Source organism: Scyliorhinus canicula, chromosome 2 (genome assembly GCF_902713615.1).
Source record: "Scyliorhinus canicula chromosome 2, sScyCan1.1, whole genome shotgun sequence".
Lineage (NCBI taxonomy): Eukaryota > Metazoa > Chordata > Chondrichthyes > Carcharhiniformes > Scyliorhinidae > Scyliorhinus > Scyliorhinus canicula.
This window is the reverse complement of record NC_052147.1, coordinates 34441006-34455004: the sequence shown is the minus strand read 5'-3', so window position 1 is coordinate 34455004 and position 13999 is coordinate 34441006. Positions and strand designations below refer to the sequence as shown.

Genomic DNA, 13999 nt, shown 5'->3' with positions numbered 1-13999 from the left:
GGTAAGTACAGCGACTTCACCTATTCTATATGGTGGGAAAAGTTTAGAAACCAGTAAAGGATGACAAAAAAAGGTAGAAATTGGAGAATGACACAATATGAGCAAGAAATATAAAAACAGACAGTTAAAAACTTCTACATGTATACAAAAAAAGGAAGAGAGCAGCTAAAGTAAAGGTCGAACCCTTTGAGGATAAAACTGCAGAATTAACAATGGAAAACAAAAGGGTGGCTGAGATTTTTAGTAAGCATTTTGGACCTATCTTCACAGTAGAAGACAGAAATAGGAAATTGGGAGTCAAATGGAGGGAAGAACTTAAAACCATTGTAAGAGAAAAAGTACAAGGAAAGATATGACGAAAGGCTGACAAGTCTACTGAACAAAATGGCCTTCATCCTAAGGAAGTGCCTGTAGAGGTAATGGATGGATTGGTGGTAATCATCCAAAGTTTCCTTAATTCTGAGAGATCTCATTGGCTTGGAAAACTGCTGGTGCAAATTTTTTATACAAGTCCAACGGGAACCCATTGGGGCCTGGCGCTTTTCCCGCTTGCATAGAGTCAATGCTTCCCATGACCTCTTATTGCCGCTTCCAGTTCCCTCTGCCTCGAGTCCCCCACGACTGGCATGCCCAGTCCATCGAGGAACCATTTAATCCCCAAGTCCCTGTCGGGGGGTTCAGAGGTGTACATTCTCTAGCAGAAGTCCTCAAATGCTTGGTTGATCTTTTTAGGTTCAACTACCAGTCCGCTTCTGCTGTCTTTTACCTGGGCTATTTCCCTTGTGGCTGCCTGCTTTCTAGCTGGTGAGCCAACAAGGGGCTAGCCTTCTCTCCATGCTCATAAAAGGTCCCCTGTGTCTGGCGGAGTTGGTGCACTGCCTTCCTGGTGGATAGCAGGTTAAAGTCCATTTGCAGCTTTTCCCTCTCTGCCATAAGCTCTACGGTCGGGGCCTTAGCGTATTTTCTGTCGACCTCCAGGTTGGAGTGGACCAGTTTTTGCCTAGCCACCCTCTCATCCCTGTCTCTATGAGCCTTGTAAGCTATAATCTCTCCCCTAATCACCATCTGCAGAACCTCCCAATCTGGTTGTTAGTGATGTGCTCACCTATGGCCTGTGATGTTTTCTGGCAGAAGACCTTGTCAGCCAAGAGTTCAGTGTCCTCCATGCAGGGCGTTGAACGCAGCCTATCTCCAGCCTCACATCCGTGTAATGTGGGACGTGGTCAGAGATGACTATCGGGGAGTACTCCGCTCTTACTATTTCTAGAAGCACCGATTTTCCCACTGTAAAGAAGTCGATACGAGTATATACTTTGTGCACCGATGAAAAGAACGAGAATTCCTTTTCGCCAGGGTGCGGGAACTGCCATGGGTCCACTGCCCCCATCTGCACCATGAATGTGAGTTCCCTGTTCTTTTTCCTCATTTTGGGGTTCGATCGGTCTGTCAATGGGTCCTGTACACAGTTAAAGTCCTCCCCCATGATCAGTTGTGTGTTGATGTCAGGGATGTCCACCACGGTCTTCTTTATGAAATCCGTGTCGCCCCAATTGGGCGTATACGTGTTTACCAGGATTACCGGTGCCCATGACTTATCATCCCCCGGGTCAGTGACCATCCTTGTCGCTGTAAACACCGTCCTCTTACTAATCAGTATCACTACCCCTTAGCCCTTGTGAATGGTATGTCTGTCCCACCTGGCCCTTCCTTGCCTGCAATCAATCCTTTTCCCTCAGGTGCGTCTCTTGAAGGAAGACTATGTTGGCTTTCAAACTTCACAAATGGGCGAAGACTCTAGATCTTTTCACTGGGCTGTTAAGTCCCCTAACATTTCAGATGACAATCCTGGTGGGGGGTTTCTATCGCCCCGCTTCCGGCGGGATCAACCATACTTACCTGGTGGACGCGCCCCTGCACTTCGAGGTTGCCCTTTGTTAGGGAGCTGACCAAAATGGCTGCGGTCACCATACTCACCATGAGATCGGGCCCCTGCGCTCCGGGGTTCCCCTTTGCCAGGAGGCACCCAACTGTGTGTCTGCCATATGGGTGTCCCCCTGCACTCCGGGGTTTCACTTTGTTTAGGAATCCTCCAAAGTGGCTACTTATGGCACCATTTGGTTACCTCAGCTTGCACATCTTGTTCCCTCAACCTGCAAGGGTGGCACGGCAGCACAGTGGTCAGCACAGTCTCTGATTTACTTTGTTCTTTCTTAAGATTTATAACTCCAGTTGCCTTTCCACAACTACCAGCATAATGATTTGGTGTGGCCCAGTTGATTACCTTTCCTCATATCTCTCATTCCTTCAGCACCATCATTTCACTTTGATGTGAAGTTTCCTCAGAATTCTCAACCGCTCTGTCTCTTGCTTGACTGTCTTTTCTCACACCTTTCTATTTTCTATCATTCTCAAATTTAAAATAATAACATTCTTTATTTGTGTCACAAGTACGCTTGCATTAAAAGCGCAATGAAAATCCCCTAGTCGCCACACTACGGCGCCTGTTCGGGTACACAGAGAGGGAGAATTCAGAATGTCCAATTCACTTAACAAGCACGTCTTTCGGGACATGTGGGAGGAAACCGGAGCACCCGGAGGAAAACCACGCAGACATGGAGAGAAGGTGCAGACTCCGCAGAGACAGTGACCCACACTGTGAATCAAACCCGGGTCCCTGGCGCTGTGAAGCAATAGTGATACCCACTGTGCTACCGTGCCACCCAGAGTGCATCAAAGAAAGGCTTTGATCTATGAACCAATTTATAGTCATCAGCAAGCTTGCCTCACAGTTTAAAAAAAAATTTAGAGTACCCAATTTTTTTTTTCCAATTCAGGGGCAATTTAGCATAGCCAATCCACCTAACCTGCACATCTTTGGGTTGTGAGGCTTAAATCCATGCGGACATGGGGAGAATGTGCAAAATCCACACGGACAGTGACCCAGAGCCAGGATTCGATACCGGACCCTCAGTGTTGCAGTCCCAGTGCTAACCACTGCGCCACATGCCGCCCTATTGCTGCAGAGTTTTAACTCTTTTTTTTTTTTTTTTTCCCTCCACGTGAAATCTTATCACCAGGGAACTCCGGCGGCGACATGTAAGTGGAGGTCACATGTTGGGTGTAACCTGCTAGAGTTTTTTGGTTGTTTTCGCCCAGATTTTGGGGAGAATTTTACATGATTGATTGCTGGAAAAGTTGCGGCAAACTAAGGATGTCAAAATCCCAGAAAAGGATCCAGGAAGAAATGGCGTGAGCGATAATCCACCGGCGAGTTTGGTGGGGAGTTCAGTGGGAGGACAGATGGTGGGTGGAATCTCACTGGGTGAGGTGGCGCCCATAATAGTGGATAAGCTGGCCAAAGTGATGGTGGGGGAGTTTGAGTGGCTGTTTTCCAAGCACTTCGACAGGTATAGAAGGAGATGATGGCCTCACTCAAGGAGTGGGTGGATGAGAGTCTTGCCCCGGCAAAAGAGGCTCTGGCAAAGACGGCGATGGAAGTGCGGAAGGAAGGAGAGTGGTTGAAGGGGGTGGAGGAGGCATTGTTGCAGCACAGTGAACAGTTCACCTCGATGGGTGAGGAGCTGCGGAGGATGGTAGAAAGTAACAAAGGGCTGAGAGGCAAGGTGGAGGACCTGGAGGACAGGTCTCAAAGGCAGAATCTGAGAATCATGGGAATGTCTGAGGGGCTGGAGGGCAGGTGGCCGACGAAGTATTTTGCGGAGATGTTTAGCAAGTTGTTGGTGGAGCAGGAGGACCCTTCCGCGTACGAGCTGGACAGGGCTCACCGGTCGCTCCGGCTGAAACCAAAAGCGAATGAACCACCAAAGAGATGTGATAGTCTGCTTTCGCAGATACCAGCTGGAGGAAAAGGTGTTGAGATGGGCGAAGCTGAATTGAGAGGGGAGGTGGGAAGGCAGTGGTATTCGTGGATCTCACGATGGAGTGGACAAGAAGGTGAGTGGCCTTTGGTCGGGCGAAGCGACATTGTATAAAGGCAACGTGAGGTTTGGGGTGGTCTACCCGGCAAAGCTGAGGGTCACACATAACTCCAGGGGCTACTATTTTGAGCCGGCGGAGGAGGCGGAGGCGTTTGTGAAAGCTGAAGGACTGGGACTGAATTGAGTTTCAACATTATTTTTATCTTTTTTTTCCCTTCATTCAGGTTCTTTTCGTGAGGGGATAGTTTTGGGACTTTGGGGTAATTTGTTGGGATTTTTTTCTCTTGGTGTTAGAAATTATTGTATTGGTGGTTTAGGAGGTCTGGGTGTGGAGGGTCTATGTGTTGGGTTTCTTTTTGATATTGGGTAGGGTTCTGGCAAGGGCTACCTTGCTAGCAAACCTAAGTTGGCTAGTGAACGGGAATGAGGTGGGGGGAGGGGTCGTGGTTGTTGCAGGAAAAAGAAAAAGAAATGTCAAAACTTGAGCTGGAGATGCAGGGAAAAAGGAAAAGAGAGCAAGCTTTTCAAAAGTAAATGGAAATGAGGAAACGTGACGTGGAAAGGGAGAAGTTAGCAATGGCAGAAAAGGAAAAGGAGAAATAGAGAGCAGTTCAGTCGTCGCACGTTCCATGAGCTGTCTGAGGTTAAAACAGAATGTTAACTGAAGCACTGAGCTCCAAAATGTCACTACTTGTGTCAAATCAACCTTGCATATTGATTGTGTTCTGGCAGACATTCATTGCGTGCACACAAATACTACATCAAAATTGTAGCGGTGCAGTTCGCTCCCCATGTGTGTATGTGCAACTTCAACACTGTATTTGAGCTTTAATGGCACTTGTGCCCAAAAATGAAGGCTGACCAGCCCAATTTCTGATCCTGAATATGTAGGATTCTGAACTGGTGACACCAATATACATTAATCTTGGGAATACAACAAAATTAGAATCTGGTAACTGCCCCACGGTCCACGGAGGCTCACGTGATCCCCAAGAACCAAGATGAAACGTGTTCAGTTAAGTGGTGCACAAAAGCGAAAACTATCAAAAAAGAAACAAGAGAAGACTTTGGATTTAGAGTCCAAGACTGCAAAGCTGACTGATTTCTTCACACAAGTTCCACAACATGATATACCAATTCCGGGTCAAAACCAATCTCCGTCATCAGAAGTGGACACAAATACGGTAAATACCACTTTGATCACTTCAGAATCAAAATATGATGACGTTAGAATCACCGAGGTGTCACAAGCAGGTTCATCTAGCACATGTCTCATTACTGATCTCACTTTGCCTGTAAATTCTCTTGATACCTCTCCTGCAAATGTTGATTCAAGTTACTTTACAATACATTCTGGGGTTGAAATAATTGCTGAAAATGAAAGTTTAGTGGACCATGGTGATGGTGGTGAAATTATTCTGTGTGCAAAAGATGAAGTAAATCACAATGTAGCAAAGGATCCAGGGTTGTGGCTTGATTTCTCTGCTGATGATGTGGCTTATTGGATTGCTTGTGGACCCAGTGACTGTCAACACCACAATGGGCCATTTGACAAGTCTTACCGGCATTTCGGTAGTGGCAAACCAGTAAGGTATTGTTCGCAGAAACTTTTTGTTGGGACAAAAGCCAATGGTGAGAAATACAAGAGAGAGTGGTTACTGTATTCACCATCAACAGGATCAGTTTATTGTTTTGTTTGTAAACTGTTTGCTCCTAAAAATTTCTCGAATTTTGTTATAAGAGAAGGGTTCAGTGACTGGCGAAATACTATTGTAATTGATAATCATGAAAAAAGCACTACAGTACTCACTGAGACTCTATGCTAACATACTTAACTCGCAGACAAGGTGCGGGGTTGGGGCAACAGTTGGAGAAACAAATTCAGGAAGAGTGTGATTACTGGGAACATGTCTTGAGGCGTGTCATAGCTGTTATTCGTACATTAGCTGAACGTGGCTTGGCTTTTCGAGGAACAGAAGAAAGGTTTGGATCATTGCAAAATGGGAATTTTTTAGGGCTGCTTGAGCTCATAAGCCAGTTTGATCCATTTTTAGCAGGCCACATTTCGAAATATGGAAATTCTGGCAAAGGAAATCCTTCTGACCTGTCCAAAACCACCTGTGAGGAACTCATTCAACTAATGGCACAAAAGGTCCATGCGCTCATTGTTGACGAAGTAAAATCTTCTGGTTATTTTAGTTTGTCAGTTGATTCAACACCAGATCTATCACATATCGATCAGTTAAGTGTTGTACTTAGGTACTTAAAAGATGGACAGCCTATTGAACGCTTTTTAGCCTTTCTGGAAATGAAAAGCCATACCGGTGAGGAAATGGCAAATCAGGTGTTGCAGTACTTACGTGAAGCTCGTAGGCTAAACTTTTCAAAATGTAGGGGTCAGTCTTATGACAACGCTGCTAACATGTCTGGGCGTTATAAGGGGATGCAGCAAAAATTTTTAGAAACAAACAAGTTTTCTATATATGTACCCTGTGCAGCTCATTCACTAAATCTGGTAGGCCGAAGTGCTGTTGACTGCTGTCAAGAGACAGTTAATTTCTTCTCTACAGTGCAGTTACTCTATACCTTTTTTCAGCCTCAAGCAGCCGGTGGAAAATTCTTAAAGGTTGTATTGGAAATGAAAGTGTCTTAAAATCCCTCTCTGATACCAGATGGGAGGCAGATGCTATGGCAACAGCAGCAATTTTGAAATCTTTCCTTAAAATTTTAGAAGCATTAGAATATATAGCCGAAGACCAGTCACAAAAGGGAGACGCTAGAAGAGAAGCAAATAATATTGCAGATAAGATGCAAGAGCTAGAATTCGTTTTTATGTTGAATTTTTGGAATGAGATTTTGCAGAATTTTCACAGAGTAAGCCAAGTTCTACAAAATGAGGATGTGAACTTAAAAACATGTGCAGATCTGTATGTATCATTAGCTGACCAACTGTGCACTTCACGAGATGAATTTGAAAGATATGAAGCAGCTACAAAGGAAATGCTACCAGATGTTGATTACAAGGCAGCTACAACTCGCAAACGTATCAGAAAGAAGGTACCCAATGACCGAGATGCACCAGAAGTATATCTGAATGCCAGAGATAAATTTCGTATCACCACCTTTTACACAATTGTTGACAAACTTGAAACTGAGATGAAAAGAAGAGGAGAGATATACAAAGAAATAGCAGAGAGATTTTCTTTTCTAAGTGATGTGCCATATAATGTCACTTCATCATCTACTAACATTGAAAGGTATTCTCAGTGCTGTCAAAAGCTGATTGATCCTTACCCAGAGGACTTCAACAGTAATTTCTCAGCTGAGCTTCAGCAGTTTCATTCATATGTGCGCCATAAGTTCAGTGCAACAAAAAATGTAAAAACAAGATTCAGTCACGCTGAACTTTATAAAATAATTGCAGAAGACAATATTGAGTGTGCCTTTCCAAATGTAGACATTGGCTTTCGTATATTTTTTAACATTAATGGTCACAAATTGCTCAGCTGAGCGTTCATTTTCTCAGTTGAAGTATATTAAAAATCCCATCAGAACAACTATGCAACAAGGTAGGCTGGATGCCTTATCTCTATTAAGTATAGAAGCAGATGTGTTACATAAGATTAGTTTTGAGGATCTGATCAAAGACTTTGCAATTAAAAAAAGTAGGAGAAAACTTTTCAAATATAAATGAAGTGGAGGTATACAAAAATAAACATTATTTTCCATCATACTGTAAGTTTTGTTTAATTTCGATAAATAAAATTTTATTTTATGGTTTATTATTGTTTATATTTTGAATTACATATATATGGGGGCACCAAAATCTTTTAAGTGCTTAGGGCCTCTAAGGGTCTTAATCTGGCCCTGGCTGGCAGCCTCCTTCCCATCCCGCGGTACAGAGTCGCCTCCTCTCCTCTATGGTGTCCAGTAGCGTCTCCAGTTCTATGCTGCCATCTTGTTGGCTAGGATGAGTGTGTGTGGAGAGTGGTGTATATATGTCAGCCCTCCTAAGTGTCAATCCCGAACCTGGCGAATCAGGCACCGTTTCTCATTTGAATCAATCGTTTACATCTGGCGCTGGTGCTAACCCCTTAACGGTCATTGAGTTAGTCCAGATGTGGCGCCAGTTTTGCTGTCTTAGAAGTCCACTAATCCTGTCCCGGCGTCAACACTTAGTCTCCGGAATGGTGAATCCAGCGCACTGTTTTGGTTAGCATGTCTGATAAGGGAAGGCGACTCAGCGTAACTGCGTTTACATTGTCATTGCCGGTGTGATAGCCCAGCATTGTAGTCTCACCAAGGCCATAGGAGGAATGCATCTGGGCTCACTAGAAAGGTTTATCAATGGTTTGTGGTCTGTGCATATGGTAAATGAATACCCATAAAGGTACTGATGAAACCACTTCACTGCAAAAACAATTGCAAGACCTCCCTTTTCTAGCTGTGAATGTCCCTTCTCAGCTGTTGTCAGCATGCGTGATCCGAATACAATGTGTTTTCTGGCCTGTCCTCCATCAGATGAGGGAGCATTGCCCTGATGCCATAAGGTGAGGTGTCACATGTCAGAATGAACTCTCTGTCCTGATCAAGGTGACCAACTGATTGTAGCAGTCCTTTCACGTCCTTGAAAGCTTTCTCTTGTGTTGACCCCCACTTCCATTTGGTCTCTTTGTGAAGCAACAGATACAGTGGTGCGAACACTGTACAAAGTCTGGTAGAAATTTCTTGTAGGAGTTCATTAGACCTAGAAATGATATGAGCTCGGATACATTGTTAGCACAGTGGTTAGCACTGTTGCTTCACAGCGACAGGGTCCCAGGTTTGATTCTCAGCTTGGGTCACTGTTTTTGCGGAGTTTGCACCTTCTCCCCGTGTCTGCGTGGGTTTCCCCCGGGTGCTCCGGTTTCATCCCACAAGTCCAGAAAGACGTGCTAGCTGAATTGGACATTCTGAATTCTCACTCCGTGTACCAGAACAGGCGCCGGAGTGTGGCGACTAGGGGATTTTCACAGTAACTTAATTTCAGTGTTAATGTAAGCCTACATGTGGCAATAATGTGGCATGACCGTCAAAAACAAATCAGCCCACAGGCCTCCAGCAAAGGAAGTTTGATTTTATTATGATCAGGGTTAGTTTTTGATACAGTTACCTGGTTTGCTAATAGACTGCAGCTGATCGCCAGCATAATTTCCTCAGCTAGAGGAGCAATTAGGAGAAGGAACATTCACAGCAGGAGTCACACGGGGCAAACACAGCAGCAAAAAAGCAAAGAAAAGCACTTAAATGCAATAAAATTCATTTTCAATGCAACCTTTTAGTCCATCGCACTTTTATTGTATGGGGAAGATAGCATGAGTTGCCCAAAAGCAGTTCACTGCAACAAATACATTTGGTAAAACAAATAGGACTTCTAGGATTGTGGGCATGTCTAAAAGTAGGTGAAATCACATTTCAATAATTTGCTTTTTTTTGCCATTTTTCCACAGAAAGGATTGAGAAAGCACTATTTTCATGTATTTTAAATCAGAATATAGATCATAGAATTTACAGTGCAGAAGGAGGCCATTCGGCCCATCGAGTCTGCACCGGTTCTTGGAAAGAGCACCCTACCCAAGGTCAACACCTCCACCCTATCCCCATAACCCAGTAACCCCACCCAACACTAAGGGCAATTTTGGACACTAAGGACAATTTATCATGGCCAATCCACCTAACCTGCACATCTTTGGACTGTGGGAGGAAACCGGAGCACCCGGAGGAAACCCACGCACACATGGGGAGGATGTGCAGACTCCGCGCAGACAGTGACCCAAGCCGGAATCGAACCTGGGACCCTGGAGCTGTGAAGCCATTGTGCTATCCACAATGCTACTGTGCTGCCCACTAATGCCCACAATATGTGCACAATATGTGCATTAAAGTTTAAAATAGAAAAAAACGCATCTTTATTAAAAAGTTGTTTATGTGTTGTTTTAATACAGGCTATTAACAATAAGCAATTAGTTAACCTGTCCTTCTAATAGCTTTGCATTTGGATATATTATCCTAAAAAATTCATATTTTGGCATCCCCACCCAGGCAAACAGCCTTTATTCCCCCATCTTCAGTTTTTATAACAAATTACTGAATATGGTCAATTCACAAAAAGTGCTTTTTTAAAAACATAACTAGTCTATCATTTTCCTTCCAGCTTCTAGACTCTTGGACAATCCTGGAGGATTGTCAATTGTATCTGGTCATCAATAAACACCTCACACACACGGGAAATCATCGATCCTTTACTGGCCGTGAGCACAAAGATAAACAGAGGTTGGTACAGAAATCCGTCTGGATTTCAGCAAGGCAGTCAGGCAGCAAAGGATGTGATTAGGCTGGAATACAGGAAAATAGAAGTTGTTCAGTTTGAGTCAAGTAGGATAGAGAAGTATCAAATGTTCATTATTTTATATTATTCATAACATCAAGTTGAACGGAGTGAATCTGATTTTCACTCATTGTTTTATATCCTCACTCAATGTGCAGTACTGTGGTGTAACGCTGCCTGGCTTAATCTCACCGATGAGAAAGGGGAGCCTGCTTGCTCCTCACGATCTCACTCCAATCAGGTTCACAGGAGGAGAGAGCGATGCAAATATCAGGTGCAGAGTTCAGTTAGTTCCTTTGTGCCGTCTTCACCATTGTGAGAACGGAAAATCCAAACTCGCACATGTAGGTCATCGTGAATGGCAATAGCAACAAAAGGCTTGTTTTAGTCACCACTGGATACTCGTGGGAGATGCGACTCCAGAATGCTGACAGCCTCATGGACTTGACCTGTTAATGTGCTGTCACAGGTCAGGTACAGCAGTGTAGTCTTTTCATTTGGGGTCATCAGTAAGTTAATAACACACTCTGGGGTCTCAACCTCAAAAGGAATCATTTCTCTTTTCAAAATCTGAAGCTTTTCCTCCCATTTGCCAGTGCTTCCCTGCATATTACACAGATGGGCTTTGCATCCTTAGTTGCACTGGCACAATTGACAAACTCAACCTCAAAAAATAATCTTTATACTGCTTTGTTCCGGAGTTAAGTTTCTTCTTTGCAGGCTGTTAACCAGCGGCCCAGGAGCTCTGCACAGAGCTAACACAAGCAACTGCTCTGTCCTACTGTGGATTCTCTTGAGCAGCTCTCTCCAGCAGTTTCAGTTGTGAGATCCTGTCCAGTATGCACACTGCTTATTGTGTCTCTGGCCATCTCTTCCTTGTAACAAAACGATCCACCTTCACAGTCCTCTTGTCTTGTTTTCTAGCAGTTTGAAAATGGAAGAAGCTCTCCTCTATGATTTGGTGCCAAAAGCACAAAAGAGGGCACCTGATGTCAAGTGTGCATGCAGGACATGTGACCTGCTTACTGCTGCCGCTTACGGTAAGACTATACACAGCCTCATTCCGTTTTCATTTAAATGCTGGTAGTGGCCCCCATTCCAAATTTAAATGCAGGTAGCGGCCTTTGGGAACTTCTTCCAAGATTAGGTTAGGTGGATTGGCCATGAGCAAACTCCACACGGACACTGACCCAGGGCCGGGATTCAAACCCGGGTCCTCAGTGCTGTAGGCAGCAGTGCTAACCACTGTTCCACGTGCCGTCCCGATAGTGTCAAGCTTCTTGAGTGGAGAGTATTCCATTACACTCCTACTTGTGCCTTGTAGATGGTGGACAGGCTTAAAATGCTCAGGAGGTAAGTTGCTGTAAGATTCCTAGCCTTTGACCTGCTCTGGTAGCCACAGTATTAATATGGCTAGTCCAGTTCAATTTATGATCAATGGTAACCTCCAGGATGTTGATTATGGGGGATTCAGTGAGGTAATGCCATTGAATGTCAAGGCGTGATGATTAGATCGATTCTTGTAGGAGATGTTTATTACCTGGTACTTGTGTGGCATGAATGTAACTTGCCACTTGTCAGCCCAAGGCTGGATATTATCCAGGTCTTGCTTCATTTGGACATGGACTGCTTCATTATCTGAGGAGTTGCGAATGGTGCTGAACATTGTGCAGTCAGCCACAAACATCCCACTCTGACCTTATGATTGAAGGGAGGTCATTAATGAAGCAGCTTAAGATGACTGGGTTGAGGACACCACCCTGAGGAACTCCTGCAGTGATGTCCTAGAGCTGTGATGATTGACCTCCAACCACCACAACCATCTTCCTTTGTGCCAGTTATGACTCCAACCAGTGGAGAGTTTTCCCCTTGATTCCCATTGACTTCAGTTTAGCTCGTGCTCCTTGATACTGTACTAGGTCAAATACTGCCTTAATGTCAAGGGCAGTCACTCTGAATGACCCTGGCAGAACTCAAACTGAGCATCCATGAGCTGATTATTGCTGAGTAAGTGATAGCACTGTTGATGACTCCTGCTATCACTATTCTATTCTATTCTATTCTATGAACATTGCTGATGATGGCGAGTCGACTGACAGGTAATTGACTGGTTTGGATTTGTCCTGTTTCCAGGACTCACCTGGGCGATTTTCTACATTGACAGATAGAGACAATCATTGAGGATCAGGATATTTGTGGAGCCTCCTCCTTCAGTGAGTTGTTTAATAGTCCACCAACACTCACGGCTGGATGTGGCAGGACTGCAGAGCTTAGGTCTGATGCGTTTGTTGTGGAATCACTTCCTGCTTATATTGTTTAGCTCACAAGTAGCCCTGTGTTGTAGCTTCACGAGGTTGCCACTAACTTTCAGTATGCCTGATGTTGCCCCTGGCATGCTCTCCTGCACTCTAGGGTTGATCCCCTGGATTGGTGGTAATGGTAGAGTGGGGGATATGTCAGGCCATGAGATTACAGATCGTGGTTGAATACAATTCTGCTTCCGCTGATGGCCCACAGCACCTCATGGATGCCCAGTCTCGAGTTGCTAGATCTGTTCAAAGTCTATCCCATTTAGCACGGTGGGAGTGCGACACAACATGATGGAAGGATCCTCAATGTGAAGACAGGACTTTGTCTCCACAAGGCTTGTGCAGTGGTCACTTCTACCGATACTGTCATGGGCAGATGCATCTGCAGCAGGCAGATTGGTGAGGATGAGGTCAAGTATGTTTTTTCCTCTTGTTGGTTTCATCACCACCTGCTGCAGTCCCAGTCTAGCAACTATGTCCTTTAGGATACGGTCAACTCGGTCTGTGGTGGTACTATCAAGCCCCTCTTGGTGATGGACATTGAAGTCCCCCACCCAGAGTACATTCTGTGCTCTTTCCACCCTCAGTGGAGGAGGAGGCTCCTCAGTGCTTCCTCCGTGGTGTTCAACATGGAGGGATACTGATTCATCAGCTGATAGTGGCCGGTACGTGGTAATCAGCAGGTTCCCTTACCCATGTTTAACCTGAAGCTATGAAGCTTCATTGGGTCCAGAGCCAATATTGAGGATTCAGGGAAACTCCCTCCTGACTGTATACCACCACCTCTATTGAGGCTGTCCTGCCGGTGAGACAGGACATACCCAGGAATGGTGATAGTGGTGTCTGGGACATTGTAAGGTATGATTCTGTGAGTATGACTATATCAGGCTGTCAGGTTTCATTCCTGTTTTGTATTTTCATAGCAGTTGAATAAAACTGAGCAGCTAGCTAAGCCATTTCAGAGGGCATTTAAGAGTCAACCACATTTCTGTGGGTCTGGAGTCACATGTAGGCCAGACCAGGTAAGGATGGCAGATTTCCTTCCCTGAAAGACATTAGTGAATCAGATGGGTCTTACGACAATCAACAATGGTTTCACGGTCATCATTAGACTTTTAATTCCAGGTATTTTATTGAGTTTAAAGTTCACCACCTGTCATGGTGGAATTCGACCCCAGGTTCCCAGATCATAATCCTGGGTCTCTGGATTACTAGTCCAGCAACAATACCACAACACCACCACCTCCCCTTCACTGTACAAAGCTCATATCATCACGCTGCACCTCAAATTTTCTTCTTGTCCTTTTTTTAAATCCCTGTTGCCAAAAAGATGTAGTAACTTGACCACAAGAAAGATAGTCGAATGTGTTGTCAAAGTTAAGTTT

The 13999-nt window shown here is 44.6% G+C and overlaps 1 pseudogene; it reads left to right on the top strand.

Annotated features, from left to right (window-relative positions):
* Window positions 1-4658: 4658 nt before the first annotated feature.
* On the top strand, window positions 4659-7448 carry LOC119962243 (annotated as a pseudogene).
* The last annotated feature ends 6551 nt before the right edge of the window (window positions 7449-13999 follow it).